Below are 17,525 nucleotides of genomic sequence, written 5' to 3'. Positions count from 1 at the left end.
AGCAGCGTTGGCCGGCCGGAATGCTGAGGCGTCGAAATGTTGATCGTCCCATGGTCGAGGCAGTGTTGGATTACATCGTCGTCGAGTACCGCTGATGATGTTGTATGTTGCCGATGTTGAATACGGTAACTCGCGCAAGGGTGCTGGCTGCCAATTTCGCTCCTACTACATTTTCCTCTTCCTCCTTGGCCTGTCATTTCTGACATTCTGTGATTTGATTTTTTCCCCGAAGCAAAGTAGTCAGCCCTACGTACTTGGGGGGCGGTCTAGATGGGATTAGAGCCCCGGTCCTGCCGTGTGAATACCGGCGCCGTTATATCCTTTGCGATTGGACCGCCTCAAGGTCTTACTACAGCCTGAGGAAACTTCTCGACTCAAACTAGCTGTCGCCTAGCTGTCAAACTAGCGGACAGATCTGAGATTGTAAAGAGTCCTCTGAGACATGGAATCTGTCCAAAGCTGATGCAATTCTCTTGGCCCCGTTCGAGAGGATGACGCTGAAGGACAATGGAGGGGCAGTTGATAAGCTATCTGCTATCTGTACATCGATCTCACCATCCTGTAGCAATTAAGAGTCGCTAGGGTCGCTCTGTGCGCTGGTGAGAATGACACCGGACAACCCAACGCGTAAAGTCCTTTAAGGCCCTCCACACGAACATAGGAGCCGTGGTATGTCCCAAATTAAGATGGAGTGATGGCGTTGGGAGGGAGGGGTACTGGGGCACAAAGTCCGCTAATCTACCATTCTGAAGAATTAGTCTTTTTTTTAAAAAATGTCCCTCTCGTTTAAGTAATTGCCATCTGCGAATTTTCCCTTTTCCAAAGTGAACCACATCCTTGCCTTATAAAAAAACAGTCGCCCAGTTGCTTTCTCATTCATCAAACCCGTTACAACATTTCATTGCTCCCATTTAAACAATGCACCGCCGTTTGAACAAAACTTTCCGTGGTAGAAAAAAAAAACACACACACAGTCTTGCCAGTCGATTAGGCACACGGCGGCGGCGGCCAGAAAAAGGTGGGGGGGTTTCTCTGTTATCAAAGAGCAATAAAAACTATTACCATCTTATTCGCTTGTTCAACCGTGTGAAGCGGCCCCGGTAGTTATTAATTAATTTGTTTCAACCGCCCGCCGACCAACCCGAGCCGAGCTTTCCGGCATTTCCGGTGCCCTTGCGCCCAGCACACCGACGGGACGGCCACATTCGGTAGCCGGTACAGAAACTTTGGGAAGGGTGCACGAGTTTTAATCACTTTATTCGCAGCGTCCAGGACGCGGCGTGTGCGTGAGGGAACAGCATACCTGGCGAAAAAGGGGAGGGTTGAAAATTCCCCCCCCCCATTCCCCCCCTACCGGTTTTTGGGGGTGGAGTGATGCTGGGAAGAAAAGTTTCACGATTGCACGACTTCGAAGGGGCACCGTATACCGTAGCGATAATGCGGTTCCAGCAGCAGCAGCAGCAGCAGGGCACGGAACGGATGACCTAAGATTAGGACCGTGGCGAAATTAAGCGGCGAGGGTTGTTTTTTGGGGTGTGTGCTCGCTCACCACACTGCGAACATAAGCCGCCTAAATGTAGCGCTGCCTTAGCGTGGTGTGCTGGCCGCGTAAGCATGTGCGAGTGAGCGCGTGTTGTGCTCTAATAGTTTAAAGGATTATAGTGAGACGAGCAATTTCGGTACTTAGGTGTGGAAGCGAATGCGAGCGAATGGTGGAGTAGGGCGCTTTTCCGCGTAGAACCAGTTGTGTGTGTGTGTGTGGTTCAATTTCATGGTAAAGCTTGACTTGCGGTTTCTTCATCATATGTTCATTTTGAATGAAAAGGGGGGTAAATTATTTGCACAAGCGAAAGGGTGAGCAAGAAGCGGTAGGGGCTGGGGTTTGGGGTAGCCCACAAAGACGGGTTGAGAGGGAGGAGGGGCTTATGCATTATACGTTAATTAAACTTTGTAAGAGTCTTAATAATTATCACTTACCGTGTGGGTTGTTGCGGTTTTCGGTGAGAGCGTTTCTCTCTTCACTTTTTTTGTTGTTGCCCTGGTCCGCTTCGTTGTGCTGCCGGCGGGTGTGGAATCCGGCTGGAATGAGGCTTCAAAGTATGTTCCGAACTATCTAGTAAGATAAACAGCCCGGCACACACACACACAGACACACAAGCGACACATCCCTCCCGTCAGGCGTGAAAGCGTGTGTGTGTGGGCTGTTCCTCTCGTCATCAACATTATTATCGTACCATTCGCTAGCACCCACCCTGCTAGCAAAACCTCAAAATGGCAATCATTAACATCGGTTAAATGCAGATAATGCCACACAGTTACCTCGCCATTACCGGGGGTGGGCCCATTGTTGCCCGGCGAGCGTTTGAACGACCAGGCGCCTCCATCAACAGGCCGTGTACGCTCTCGCTCTCTCGCTCTCTCTCTCTCGTGGATATTCAAAGACGCGTCAGAACAAATTTCGGCTTCCGACAACGCCGAAGACAGATTCTAATTCTTTGGCACGCTATCGTCGCCAAACAATTAAATTAGAGTGTTTACCCCCCCCCCCCACCCATTCCAGTGTTTACGATCGGTCAACTGTATGGTTTCGAGTGGTCTGTTTTGAATATTCATGAGCCGCTGGTAGCAGCTCATGTTGCATCTTCTGTTGTTGGGTGGAAATTTGTGTGATTTGTGTGCCAGAAAAGAGATGCTGTAAGAAATGTCCGAAACAAATGTCGGGCAGCGTGTATGACTTATTCGAGCGGAAGAATGCTCCGACTTCAGTGCCCTTCGTTGGAGTCTAGTTGTGATGATGCTTAAATAGCACCGGACTGATTGTAGTTATTTTTATTTATCCATTATTGCGGTCTATTAAGACTTTTGAACGTGTAAATTGATGTCAGAATGACCCACGAACCTGTTAGTATCTTAGCAAAAAATCAGGTCCGCCCAGTGGTAGATGAGACAGCAGCGCTCACCTAGGTCATCACGGCAGGACCGGGGTTCAAGTCTCATCTGGGCCGTTCCCTGCATGGTGGGGACTGACTATCCAACTATGAGGTATCAATAAGTCTAGCAAGCCAGAAATGTCAGGCATGACCGAAGAGGGTTGTTAGGCCAAAGAAGAAGAAGAAGCAAAAAATCTTAAAAAAATGTTTGAGCGCTTTTCTGATTCATCCTTAGAAAATAACTATTAGTCTTGCAAATCATCTTGTGGATGGTCAATGTGTGTTTGAAGACCAATGAAGCGAAATTATTTTCATTTTATAACATCAATTCCATTTTTAACAGGAAGTCATTATATCAGTCAATGTACGCGTGATGTGTTGGCTGATGTTTCATACAATGAGTCGTTATGTTTATATTCGTATGCCAAACCGGAGCTATAAGGTATTTTCATTTATTAATTTTAAAAAATTCCTGTATTTTTACAAACTCTGAAATGATACTTGAAGTATTTTTCCATGTGTATTTTTTTAATTATCTTTAAGAGTCGGGTAGATTTAAGATCGGGATGGGATCTGCTTTCTGATACTTTATCAATAGGTCCTCGATGGTTGTCTGGTTTTAACTATTTTTAATAATATTTAAAGAATGTGTTACTTACCTATTTCATAATAAATAGTTTGCAGGTTGTTTGTCCGTCGTGAGAGGCGACAAAGGTACAGGTCTTCTTACGGCAGGACTGGAGTTCAAATCCACCTAACTTAACAAAAATTTTTTTTAGAGAATTTCACCAACGGAATCGCACGAACTCATCAGCTGAGGCCACAATCAGCTTTGTCACCAAACACACAAAACGGTCTTCGAATCTTTAAAATTTGACTGGACTGTCGATAATGAGGCATGGCCTTGAGTGTCCATATGTTGGATGATATTTTGGATGATTGTAATCTTCCGTCAATATGCGTGTTACTTTATGGTAACGACGCGATCGTTGGAGGACGGCACGTGCGCCTATTGTCAGCTTGTGCTACCGGCCGCGAGGGAGCGCGTTGCTTCGGTCGACATCGACGGACGGACCCGAAGCGAAGGATGACGTGGTGTGGAGTGACGGTCGATAGAACGAGGAAAGGATCTTTCTTTTTGATCCTGACACCACTGCATGTGGTGAATGCGAATTATATTCACGCAAAAAAAAAACAATTAACAAAATTAATTAGGCATTACCTCCTAGTTATTTGCCATATCCCGGACATGCTCGGTTGTGCAGTGACTGGACTGAAACAAACAAGCACAGTTATTTGGACAAAAATGAATTTTGACATTTGGGCCATGACACAGCCCGTGATCGACCAATTCAACATCGAACTCAAAAGCGATCGGCGGATTCCATCTCGCAACAGCAGGAGTGACTCCACTGTGTACGAGGTTGTACCCGTCGACCACTTCCGAACCCAACGCCAACACAGACGATCCCGCTATACCAAAGCTGGACTGACTTGGAGCACACTACTACAGCAAGAGAAAAAAAGCCTGCCTCCTTTTTACGGCAGTATGAAAATGGCCCTTGAATTCAATTGCTCCGTCAACGTATCACCCGTTGCACAACATAAAACACTTACAACAAAGACAACACAACGAATTACAAAAAAGAAATGGCGGAAATGGATTGGAAAGATAATAGGGATGCGGAATCAAAGGATAGGACCGTTGTCTCGGTGGCGAATCGGTAAATCGGTAAAGTTCAACTATTTGTTGTAAAACTATATTTTGCTACAACCACTGATGACTATTTCTTAACCGTACAGACCCCTTCTGACAGATTCGGCCAGCTGGTTGCATGGCTATCGTTAGATTGAAATAATGCTTGATAGCTTGAATGTTGCAGAATTCCCCTTAAAAACCTTTGACTTGAAAGAAAAGTTGTCATTCTATTTAAAAAATACATTTTGTTTTCTTTTACATTCAAACGGAAACGACAGCTACTGCACAAAATGGCAGCGTCGAGCTGATTTGACGAAAGAGAATTGAATTAATGACGCCATTTTGCAATCGCACATTGCAAGAACTTATTTGCACTCCTGATATTATATTCACATAAATTTCTTTTTCCAATTTCCAACTGGAATTTGAGGTTTCAGGCCTTTCTTGTGCATAAAGCAGCTAATAAAACATAACATTTCACCACAATCATTTCGACGCCGAAAATGCTCTACATCAGCGCAACGAGCGCGCAAGAGGTAATAAAACAAAGCCTATGATCTTCTGATTTTATAAACGCTTCCGGGATGTGGTTGTTGTGTGCAAGCAAAAACGCACCCAAAGCACATGAACAACAACAAACGATCGTATCGTGCTGGTGCTGTATACAGCTTGAGCCTATCCTTGTTTAAATCTAAGCCTGTTTTCAATCCACTTCACGTGAGTCCGGGCGTACGTTACATCGAATATTTTCTCCAGATAGTCATCTTCAGGCTGAGACAACCCCCCCCCCCCTCCTCTCCCTTCCCGAGTGTTGGTTCTTACAGGCAACGGTGGGAGTGAAGCCGCAAGCTTCCAAAGATGACAAATATACGAAGAACTTAATCCATCACAGATAGAAAGCGTCCACGCTAGGTCCCTTGGTGGGGAGCGGGGATGGGATGGGAGTGGTCCCCCACATTCCAGCCTCATGGCGCGTTGGTGATCTTTTATTATTCTTTTTATTCGTAAACCCCAAAACCCCACCGTAGCAGGACGGGATCGAATTCAAAGCTCGGATTTATGACGTTATTTCTTGGTGATCTAAAAATTATATCCACAAGGGATTTTTCGCTTGAAAAGCCCGCCGGTGTGAGAGGATGTGTTTCACCGGGCACAAATGGGCCAAGGACTCGGGGCCGAACGGGCAGCCCAAAAGCGCAGCCCGGGGGGGACGGGCTACGCCTGTAGAAGTAGCAAACGGTACGGAAGGGAACGGACTCGGTACCTCCTTCCCTTGTGGCTGTGGCGATATGCAACATTAAATGTCTTATTTACTGCGACGCGCTGTACTGTGGGGCATGAAGCATGAATATGTGGATGGAGGCGCCCGGTACTTTGTAGAATTTTTCCTTCAGGCGCGTGTGTAAAATGTGAAGCCCATGCATATATTTGGTGAAAGTTTAGTTTGCTAAAGACTTTATAATGATCAGAAGCAGAAAATCAGAAAGATTCGCAATCTGATTTGCTAGAATCGGAAGAGTTCATGAAAGGAAATACTTCATGGATCAAATTTAACACTAAAGTCCTTTAATTCGCTAAATTATAGCATCCAAATTTTAGGCGGCGACAAGTTATATTTTCTTACAGCAATCACCTACCAGGGGACACATAGAAATACATTTGCGGCAGCTATTAGCAGCTCTTCGTGCAACGAAATCAATCATCAAACGTACCACCAGTAATGATTTGTTGATCCGTAGTAGCTTTCCGTAATATCGTACCATCTGGCCAGGGCAACCTAGACGGTATAGTAAAGCTGACTCACTATTACTACCAGCCAACCCCCCCCCCTCCCCCCACAACCAGCTACATCATCATCATTGATGGGGTCGCCCGTGACGGGGATTGTTCTACACGCCCGCCGTAATGTGTTGCCCTATCCTGCTCGCGCTTACCATTCGTTCCAGAGCGCTGTGTGCTTTGGGAGATGGATGTATCTCCCAAAAACCCTTGGCTAGAATGTCACCATGAGATGCGCACGCGTGACGCGCCCCGATGAGAAAGCCGAAGATGCTGTGGGCCGTAGCGTACACGGGCGTGTGTGAGCGAGAAGCGAAGGTTCTGGGTACGGTTTTGCGCGAGTTTGCTCTGAGCAACGGCCGCGCTTGGAGAAGAATCCCCCAGCATGGCATGTTTGGTAGTAACATCAAAAGCCTCCGCTCCGGATGCTGGATGCTGGGGAGTTGCCGTGAGATGTAGTAATAAAAGTCCTGTTGTAGGCTATTAATTCTCCCAAACTCTCCCCTTTTTTTTGTTGTTGTTTTGCACAACCCATCTGGACGGACGATTGGCAACGATTGTTTAGTCGCTTTCTTTCCCGTTGCGTAGGAATGTCGGTCTGTGTGTGTGTGTGCGTGTGTGTGGGGAGCGCTCTTTGGTGGCATCTGAGCGAGAGCAAAAGCGGCCCAACCAAAAGCACAACAGTTTGCAACACGGGCCAAGCTGTCAGTCCCGGACGAGACTTGTAACGGTGAACTCCCGCTGAGTGTGCAATTCGGCCATCGGGTCGGTGTATGTATTTTCCTTTCTTTTTGCCTCCCTTACCCAGGATGCGCTGGTGACTCTGGTGCGCCTGGTGCCAGGATACGGTGGAGCATCGCCAGCAGGTTCGCCGAATTTGAAACGGGTCAGTGTTAAGATGCTAGTTATGTGGTCCGAAAGGCTCAAGCGCCATAATGTGTTTGTTGGTGGGTAGTGTGTGAACACCCCTGGCAAGCAGTTGTGAACAGGACGTGCATCTGGGCAAGGTTTGCGGCCGTCCCAGTACATCTGTCGCCTGGCGTTGGGAGCATTGGGGCTTGTGAGTTGCCACACAGCTGTGAATAGTTGTCTTCGAGGCACACGCACACGTACACAAATTCATAGGGAGCTTGTTCACGGGCCGAGTGTAGTGTTCTGGTGTGGTTTCGAGGCATTGTGGAGGCCGTTTTTGTTGGAAGACGATATCTGACGACGGCAGTGGTGAAATTTAAGTTATTCGGTGTAGTGAAGATTGTTACGAGCAGCCGAGCACATCAAATCAACTGTGAAGAAGCTGGAGCTTGAGTGTTGAAGGAGGAGAGCGTGACAGTTGGCAGGCTGGCAGCGGTTAGAGTGGTGGGGATGCGTGTGTGTGGGTACAGTGAGTTGGTGAGCTGATCAATACAACTTGACAGGATGGTTTCAATCTGTCAACAGTGTCTAATTACTGCCCACTGGAAGCCCCAGCCAGCAAAACCAGTGTCCAGCAGCTACAAGTGTAATGAAGTGAATGGAAGTACTCCGAATGCCGTCGTTGTTGCGAAAATTTCTATAACTGTCAATATCCACGATCCACGCCGGAAATTACATGGCGCAAAGTGTACAGGAAACGTCTGAGTGAAAGCGTTACGTTACGTTTGGCACTGTAGTGCGGTGCTCGCGATTTGTTCCATCTTCAGCGGTTCATTCTACCTTGACCTCAATTCGGGTTGTAGTGTTTGCCGCGACGGTTCTGACCCATCGAATGTGGCCAACAATGGAGTGTAGCGTTTCGTTCCGCTTTGACTTTCAACCTTTTCTTGAACCATTCTGGAGGTGATTTTTTGGCTCTTCATTTCTTGGTTCACTGACATCCAACCGCACGGGACCGCTGACCAACAAGCGGTCAACATCCGGGGGGATAAAGTTAAAGTTGTGCTTAAACTTCGTTTCGGGTTTTATTACATTTTAGTTCTGATATGCCCTTTTATTACTGCTTCTCGTGTAATCTGCAAGCTACCAAGCAGCGCCAACTTGGTTGTAGTTGTGCCAAAGTACCGTCATTTGTGTTGACCTACAGCCAGGTCTCGGACAGCACAGTCTAAGGATGTCACCAATCGGAAAGTAATTGGAACCACTCTCAGCATCGCTCTCACCATCTCTCTCTCCACCTCCAGCTCGGTCTCTTCACTTTGCTCACCAAATTTTTCTCTCACTCTTATCTCGTGTGCTGCTCTATCTTTCTCCATCTGCTGCTACTCCGGTGGGGTTGCCTAGGCTACACCGTATTCTAGTATGTCCCCCGGCGTATACACAAGTGTGCGTAGCTTTCTGCTGCTGCTCTGTAATATACGCGCCGTTTGCGGTGGTGTGAGTAGATCTTATTACACCCACACACACACACATGCGAACATGAAGCTTCAAGAGCTTTGTCGGTCGGTCGGCCCACCCACCCAAGTGAAAGCCGTGGTCTGCGAATGTTACGAAATAATTACGATGAACTCATAACAATTTGTATCTCCATCGTTCGCACGGACTTTCGGTTGCCTACCCTCTTTGGCGGTGTAGTAGTAGTAGTGGTGGCAGTACACCACCGCTGGCAAGGATCATAGCGGAGTGTGATTTTTTTGCTGCTGCGGGTCTTGCATCCATTGCTCACCGACAGCTTAAAACATCAGAGGGCCAGGATCGTTCCGAGTAAGTGGCTCTGATGGATGGCAATGGCCAATGGCGGGATGTGTGGTTTTGGTTTAATGTATGATTTTTATTCCCTTTTCAACCTCACACAGACACGCACCAACAAGATACAACCAGCCAGCAAAATCCCGCAGAGCGAGTTACCTTACACGGGTGTGCAGTAATAGTAGAATGTTTTTCACCAACATTTGACGTAATTGTAAGGTTGGCTGGGGTTGCTGGAGGTTACTGGAGAACCGGGTCGTTTTTTCGTTGCTTCCTTTCCTCACTGGATGCTTGAGAATCAATTTACCATCAAATCAATAAATCACACTAAACCTCCTCGGCTTGCGGCCACGCGCCTTAAACATTTAATTTACCATCCATCAATTTACTTTGTATGATTGAAGGGAGCGCGCAGTATAGTGAGGTGGCCCGGAGGATTGCTAGTGGTTAGTTTTTCACACGAGCAAATCGGTAACAGATCGGGATCGAATTTGCATCAAGGACTGATCATCGTCTTCTTTGGCACTACAACCTTGAAAGGTCTCGTGCTGCCATTGCTTCGTTCTTGAGATTTGATTTCATTCGTAGCAAAGGATAGTGCTGCGTATGGAGAGGCAGCCTGGATGGGGTTTGAGCTCCATTCCTGCAGTGTGAAGACCTACGCCGCTGTTGCGTCGGACCCCGCATTTATCTTCAGCAAGTTATGAGTAATAAGAAATAGAAGTTATCTTTTGAAGTAGTGCTGGGAACCTACCGGGTCGGAGCCTACCATAGACGATCCGGAATCGTTCGGATCGTATTCGTAGTTCCAACGCGTTTGGGTCCACCCGGGGATGCAACGAGTTCGGAGATGTAACGAGTTGCTGCACTTACGGGTCGAACCAAACTCGTTGCACCTTCGGGTCGAACTTGACTCCGGGTCGATCCGTGAAAAGAACCGTATGACTCATCACTAGTTTAAAGTTGAATTGAAAAAGCTTAAATTAATTTATTTATTTCTTCTGTTTGCTACATTATTACAAACTGGATATTCAAAATTGTCTTTTTCCTCTGACGTTTATTTTAGTAAATATTATTTACTTTATTAAAAAGGGTTTATTTAGCAAAATATTCATGACCGTACTTATTAAATATATTTTAGATTTAAACCACTGCTATATTTAACCAGAATTTCACCAAAATTTTAAATTAAGATCATTTATTTAGCACATTCAGGACCAGGAAATGACATTCAGGAAATTCAGGATGGCAGGACCGTGGTTCAAATCCCATCCAGGCCGCCTCCCCGTACGGCGGAGGGCTGACTACTTTACTACCGGTAAAATCAAATGTCAGGCAGAGACCATTCGAGGTTGTAGTGCCAAGGAAGAACAAGAAGAAGGTTTAGTACATTCATGCAGGAGCGTTCCAGAGGTGGACGCGAAAGCGGTGCCTTTCTTCACTCGCAGGACCGTGGTTCAAATCCCATCTCGGCCGTTCCCCCATAGTGAGGGCTTGACTATCCAACTTCGTGGTATCAATAAATCTAGTAAGCCAGAAAGGGCAGACATGACCGAAGAGGTCGTTAGGCCAAGAAAGAAGAAGAAGATGCAGAAAATACTATGTACAAGGCTTCTGAACAATTTTCAAGTTTAGGAAGCATTGATATTTTATTAATAATAATAATTATTTTATTATTCTACATTGTCAGATAGTTACACCTTAAGGATCAATTAAGGTTCTTCTTCCTCTTCTTGGCTTAACAACCTCTTAGTTCATGCCTGCCATTTCTGGCTTGCTAGACTGAGTGATATTACGTAGTTCTACTCCAGAGGAACGGTCCGGATAGGATTTGAACCCCGGGGTCCTGCCGTATGAAGACCGGCACCGTTGTCGGTGAGTCGACTGTGGCCGCCCTAATGAAGGTAGTATAGTATTCAAAAAGATCAAAGCCCTCAACATTTATTTATTTATAATTCCAGTATTACGGCATGACGCCGTATAGTCAACACCGCATGTGTTGACGATTACAAATTCACAAATATTAACAAGGCATTTCCTCCCTGTTATTCTGCCTTATCCCGGGCATGCTCGGTTGTCGGTGTGTGGAGATTGCAGTGTGGTTGTTCATGTCTATTGTGGAGGTTGTGTTGATGGTTTGGTCCGGGTCTATTGCTTTCTGTTGCTGTGTTGGTGGTAGTGTGGTGTGTGGAACGGAACATCCTTCCGTGTAGCGGATCTAGACTGTTACAAAAACAAAAAGAAAACAGTAATCGGGACATTACAAACATTTGCCTGCGTACAGTGTTCCTCAAACTGCCCAGCAGTGATAGCCCAAGCTCGATCAAGCCAGCACCGAACTCAGAAGCTATCGGCGAGTTCCATCCCGTAACAGCAGGGTCTCTGCTAATTACGGGGTTGAACCCGCCGACCACCTCCGAACCCAACGCCAGCCAGGCCGGGCTCGCCCCATCAAGGCTAGACAGAGATGAAGAACACTGTTACAGAAAATTCTGCCTCCCTTCTTACGACAGTGCCGACTTTGACCCCGGATGCTGTTGCTTTGTCAACGGATCACCCGTGGCACTACAAAAAAAAAAAACTCTTAACACTTACGACAAAGACAACACAACGAATAACAAAAAAGGAATCGCGGATATGGTTTGGTAGGATAATGGGGATGCGGAATCAAAGGATAAGGCCGTTGTCTCTGGCGAATTGAAAGATGAGCCTCATGTATGCGAGGTCTCTGGTCGCCAGCACTTCTCTAATTTCTATGCCCGGTCGTCTGCCGATGCTCTCGACTGCGCCCAACAAGGAGGGTCTTGCGGTTTCAAACTCCACGCAGGACCACAGAAGGTGATCCACATCGTGAAATCCGTCACCGCAGCCACACACCTTTGTCTGGGCCAGAGTTATACGCTGTAGATGAGCATTCAACGCGAAATGATTCGACATAAGTCGAGACATCATGCGTATGAACGCCCGGTCTACGGAGAGCCCACCGAACCAAGGCCGCAGGGACACTTGCGGAGAGATCGAGAAAAGGAATCGCCCGAGATCATCCGCCTCCCACATGCTCTGCCAGCGAGACAGGAAAAGCTGCTGTGGTAGACGAAGAAACTCTCGGGCCGAGATCGGACGGTCGTAAAATGCGCCTTGTTGGACGCCTGTTTTGGCCAGTGAGTCTGCCTTCTCGTTGCCGGGAATTCCACAATGAGAAGGTACCCAAATTAGCGAAATCCTGAACGCCTTGTCGAACATGGAGCCAAGCAATTCTATGATTTTAATGACAAGGAAATCCTGGCTCTTAACAGCCTTCGGGGATCTTAGTGCTTCAATAGCGCTAAGGCTATCTGTAAAAATGAAGTACTGATCCGAAGGTCTCGCTGCTATAATCAATAGTGCGTACAAGATTGCGGCTAGTTCTGCGGTGTAGACACTACACGGCTCCCGCAATTTGAAAAATGCTTCGGCGGACTCACTAAAAACGCCGAAGCCGGTGCCTTCCTTAGAAGATGATCCATCAGTATAATACTGGCTACTTTGGTCTAAATGGCCATACTTATCCCTGAAAATGCCCGGAACTACCATCGGGCGAAGATCATTCGGTATGGTCTTAATTTCCTCGTGCAACGAGGAATCCGTTGTTAAAAGGGAACTGTAGGTCTCAGGAAGGGCAGCACGGTTTAATGCCTGTGGAGCGCTAGGATGCACTTGTAGGGCAACAAAATCTTCGTAGATTTTCAAGATCTTGCTCTTAGAACCTGTCTCTAGAAGCGCTTTAAAATTTTCTTCGATCAAGGGATTTGATACTGAAGAACGGACTAGAAGGCGAAGCGACAGCATTTCAAAACGAAGTTTTAGCGGCATCACTCCGGTCATCACTTCTAGGGACATGTTATGTGTGGATTTCATGCTCCCTAGTGCGAGTCTAAGACAACGATACTGTAGCCTCTCTAGTTTGAGGATATGCGTGTTGGATGCCCAATGGAAACATATGCTGCCATATTCCAACACGGATAGTACCGTTGTCTTATACAGTCGCAGGACGTCTGTTGGATGTGCGCCCCACCAGAATCCTGTGACTGTCCTTAGAAAGTTGATTCTTTTGCTGCATTTTTGCACCAGATGGGTGATGTGTGTACTCCAGTTTAGCCTTGAATTGAACCAAACACCAAGGTATCGAAAATTGTCGGTAGTTGATATCTTTTCACCGTACAAAAAGACATCAATTTTCGGGTCAAATAGTCTTTTCTCCTTGTTTTTCGGCGTGTCGCTGAAAGGAGAAAAGACTACCATCTCAGTTTTCTTTGCAGAGAACTTGATACCAAGGTTTTCAGACCACTCGGAAAGGTTGTCCAAAGTGGTTTGTAAAGCCAGTTGTATTTCGGCGGCGTCCCTGCTTGCAAAAGATATGACGCCGTCATCAGCCAATTGTCTAATGCTGCAGTTCGGAGCTAGACAAGAATCTATTTCGCTAACATAAAAGTTGTATAACAGGGGGCTCAAGCAGGACCCTTGTGCTAGTCCATGGAAACTGGTCCGCTTTAGCTGAACATGACCATTGTTGAAATTCATAGCTTTCTCCGACAAAAGGTTGAACAGAAAGTTATTCAACTTTGGACCCAGCCCCACATTTTCTAGTTTTTGACTCAGCTTGTATGGTGATACTGAGTCAAAAGCCCCCTGTATATCCAGGAAAATAGATCCCATGTTCTGCTTGCGTGCACGAGCAAGCTCTATTTCTGTTACCAGAAGGGCTAAGCAGTCATTAGTACCCCTGGCTTTACGAAAACCAAACTGGGTATTTGAGAGAAGGTTGTTCGATTCCAACCATTCTTCTAACCGGAAAAGAATCATCCTTTCAAGGATTTTCCTCAGACACGACAGTAACGATATTGGCCGATACGAATCGTGTCTTGATGGCGGTTTGCCAGGCTTCAAGATAGTGACAACTTTCACTTCTCTCCACTCTTGCGGGACGCTGTTGACCTCCAACATATTGTTGAAAATACTTAACAGACGCTTCCTCCCTATGTCGGGCAGATTTTGAAGCAATTTGCTACTAATCTGATCCAGACCCGGGGAGGAATTCTTGCTTGATAGGAGAGCAAGTGATAGCTCTACCATTGTGAACGGTGAATCCATCCTAGGGTCACTACCAGGCGCATGTTGTGTAAAGCTTTGCGCAGGAACGAAATCGGGGCAAAGCTTGTGGGCAAATTCATACAGCCACTCGCCAGAAAAGCTTTCGCTCTCATTGATGTTGTTGCTGTTTCGCATCCTTCTAGCCATTCTCCAAAGCGAATTAAGTGAAGTGGCAGGGTCTAGATTATTGACGTATCTACGCCAATAACCCTTTTTCTTCGCCTTCAACAGGTTTTTGCACGTTCTCTCCAGTCCTTTATATTTTTCATATAAGGACCTCGAGCCCGTGTCCCGGAAGGCTTTAAATGCCTCACGCTTCTTGGTGAAAGCCGCTTGGCAATCCTTGTCCCACCAAGGAGTGGGAGGTTTTTTAAATGTCCTTGCTTGGTGGGAGCGCCTTGTTTGGGCCTCAAGGGCGCACTTGTTTATAATTGAAACAAGTTTTTCGTACTCCTTGACAGGAGACAAATCTTCCAAGTCAAGTGAAAGCGAAGCGGCTATTAATTCGCCGTATCTCGTCCAGTCGATGTTCCTCGTTAAGTCACATTTAACGGGGATTCCTTCTACTGGACATCCTCCCTTGATGTAGGAAATTTCTATCGGCAAGTGGTCACTGCCGATAGGGTCCTGGATCACCTTCCAACTAAAATCCAGGGCCATTGCTGATGGACTTAGAGACAGGTCCAGTGCACTCGCCCTACTTTGAGGTGTCTGCATCCTAGTTGCCTCTCCTGAGTTGAGAATTGAAAACCCAAATCTGTCGCAGAAATCTCGGATGATAGGAGTGCGAATGTCATCCTTATCGCACCCCCAGTCAGTACCATGGGAGTTAAAGTCTCCCAGGATCAAAAGCGGTCCAGGCAAGACCACTGCTAAATTTCCAAGATCCTCTTTGAACTTTTCAATTTTTTCCTTTTCATTATTGGCTATCGGGGGGATATAGACGGATGCAATTGTCACGTGAAGAACGCCCAGTTTTGCCTTAACTGCGACAGTTTCTATCATTTCTTGTCTAGGGGTAGGTATTCTGGTGAAAGTGTGACTCTTTCGGACACCAATCAGTACCCCCCCACCCCTAGTAACGCGATCTTCACGGATTATGTTATATCCCGGGAAGGTTAATTTAATTTCATCCGATAGCCAAGTTTCACAGAGGGCAAACACATCGCAGTTGTGTTCGCCCACTAATGCTTTAAAGGAGTTTAGCTTGCCAAGTAAACTCCTACAGTTCCACTGTATGATAGTAGCCGTAGGAGCCATTAATCATCCAAACGGACCATCATACTTAAGCATGGCCATTGAGCCAGCCACTGTTTGATCATCCCCTTCAGGAAAGGAAGGGCCCAAGTTGCGATCATATGCAGATGCTGCGGGAGGTTTAGGGTCAAGAGGAGGGATTCTAGGATCTCGGAAAGGGACGGTGTAGGGATCCTCGGGAAGCCCTTGGGCTCAGTTGGAAAAGCTAGGTTTTCCAAAGGAACTTCGGCCCGAGGTGATCGCTTCTTCTTGGGCTGCTTCCTGGCAATTTGGGGGGCGGGAGTTTTGGGATCAGCGTCACGTTTTGGGACGGGAGGAGAAACTTTAGCGAGGCGCTGTGGTGCCAATGGTTTATTTTTCGTCTTTAAGACCTTCCGTTGTACCTTTTTATAAGGTACTCTCAGTGCTTTTACCGATCTCGGTGGCACATGTTCCAGTGCAGTCGGATTGGCCTCGCCATTTGCAGCCGTGTTATCCAGCACTGCAAAGGGGTTCGATGCGTTTGCTCCCTTTAGAGCATCGCTGTATGAGCCGCGTGCCCGCTCGGCTACCGTTTTGGTCTGCTCCCTTTGCAGTTTCCGGTACACTGGGCACAATGCAACCTCATGCCACTCCTCCCGACAATGCGAACATTTTTGGGATGGGGCTTTGCACTCCTCGGTAGCGTGAGCCCCTCTGCATTTTCCGCAGCAAATCTTGCGAGTGCAGAACGGATCGGCATGTCCAATCCGGCTGCACTTCGAACAGGTGGCCACCCTTGGCACGTATGGCCGGTTGATAGGTATCCGGAGGCCTTCTAGGATGAGGGCCTGCGGAAGTACCGTTCCCTCAAACGTGATCCGGAGAGAGGAGGTCGGAATATATTTTTTTTCGTCCTTTGTTGATGGGTCTAGCTTGAAAAGCTTTTTCACCTCAAGAACTTTTACCTTTGGAGTATCTGGTGCTAGAAAAGCTCCCACCCCAAAGTTCAAAATTTCCTCCTCCGGGTAATCAAAATCCTCAATCACGCCGGTCACTTCAACCAGACTACCAGGGATGTAAACCCGGTAGTGCTCCGTATAATCTGGATCAGCCGCAATTACATTGGCTTGAGCCCGGTCCTTTGCGGTGACCCTGATCTTATTAGGGCGCATCCGAAACACATCGGCAACGCCCGGGTACTTTTTAAATAACGATGCCGCGATCGTCCTCACGTCGAGCTGTTTAGTGCGTGGCATAAAATACACCAATGGCTTACCCTCCCACGACACCGGGTAAGCACGAGCTCGATGCTCAGATTGCTGATCATTATTTTTCGCCAGCGGGGCACAAAAACTGTTTGTCGGCGGGGCACTCGATGCCTTCGAGGAAGAAGGCTTCTCTTCCAATGCCACCTTTTTGGTGGCAGGAGCGGCCTTAGGGCGACCAGGCTTACGCTTCACATTCGGCTCTATCTCTCTCTCCGAATCCGATAAGTCGGTCCCCATGACAGGACCGGAGACAACGGGGGAAGTAGGGGAAGACAAACTTACCGATATACACGATAAGCAAACACGCGCGCACGAGCACACACACTCACACACACACAAGACAGTTCACGATCGATGCGACGATGCAGCGTCGATACGCTTGCTTATCGCAACGATCGGCAGATACACACACTCACAACACTAAGAACACACGTTGATCGGGGCTAGGCGCCACACGATCGATCAACACAAACTCCGAGCGAATGCCGGAGAAAGGCGGAGACACCGATTAGTGCGATACGGGTAATCACGTTGATTACGCAATCGCACACGAGGACAATGACCACTCTCTGCCGTACGCAAATGATCCGTTTGGCGCTCCACAGCGAAACACGTCTAATCGCCACGGAAGCTGGAGGCAGAATGAAAAGCCCTCAACATGTAATGCAATTTTTCTCCGTTCAGCTTAGTATTTTTGAAATCTTGCAACCACTCACAAATAAGTTCTGAATTTGAATTGTGCTAACTGTGAACCATTCTATAAAACGTAGAACCAAGTATCGAGTCCCGTCTCTCCATCCGAGGAACTTACTATCCAGCTAAGTTTATACTAGTCCAACA

At 47.2% G+C, this 17,525-nt stretch overlaps 1 protein-coding gene across 5 annotated transcripts in view; it reads left to right on the top strand.

Annotated features, from left to right (window-relative positions):
• Nucleotides 1-7,058: 7,058 nt before the first annotated feature.
• LOC118506027 (muscarinic acetylcholine receptor DM1) overlaps nucleotides 7,059-17,525 on the top strand; it is a 92,385-nt gene continuing 81,918 nt past the window's right edge. The window contains exon 1 of one of the 5 annotated variants that reach the window (XM_036042641.1): nucleotides 7,059-7,179. The gene's annotated coding sequence lies outside the window, so the exon portion shown is untranslated. Of the gene's footprint in view, nucleotides 7,295-17,525 lie in introns of all 5 variants that reach the window. The other 4 variants (XM_036042642.1, XM_036042640.1, XM_036042644.1 and 1 more) reach the window with 4 other exon arrangements.

The sequence above is a fragment of the Anopheles stephensi genome, chromosome 2 (genome assembly GCF_013141755.1).
Source record: "Anopheles stephensi strain Indian chromosome 2, UCI_ANSTEP_V1.0, whole genome shotgun sequence".
In the NCBI taxonomy this organism is placed as follows: domain Eukaryota; kingdom Metazoa; phylum Arthropoda; class Insecta; order Diptera; family Culicidae; genus Anopheles; species Anopheles stephensi.
This window is presented reverse-complemented; position numbering and strand designations above follow the sequence as displayed.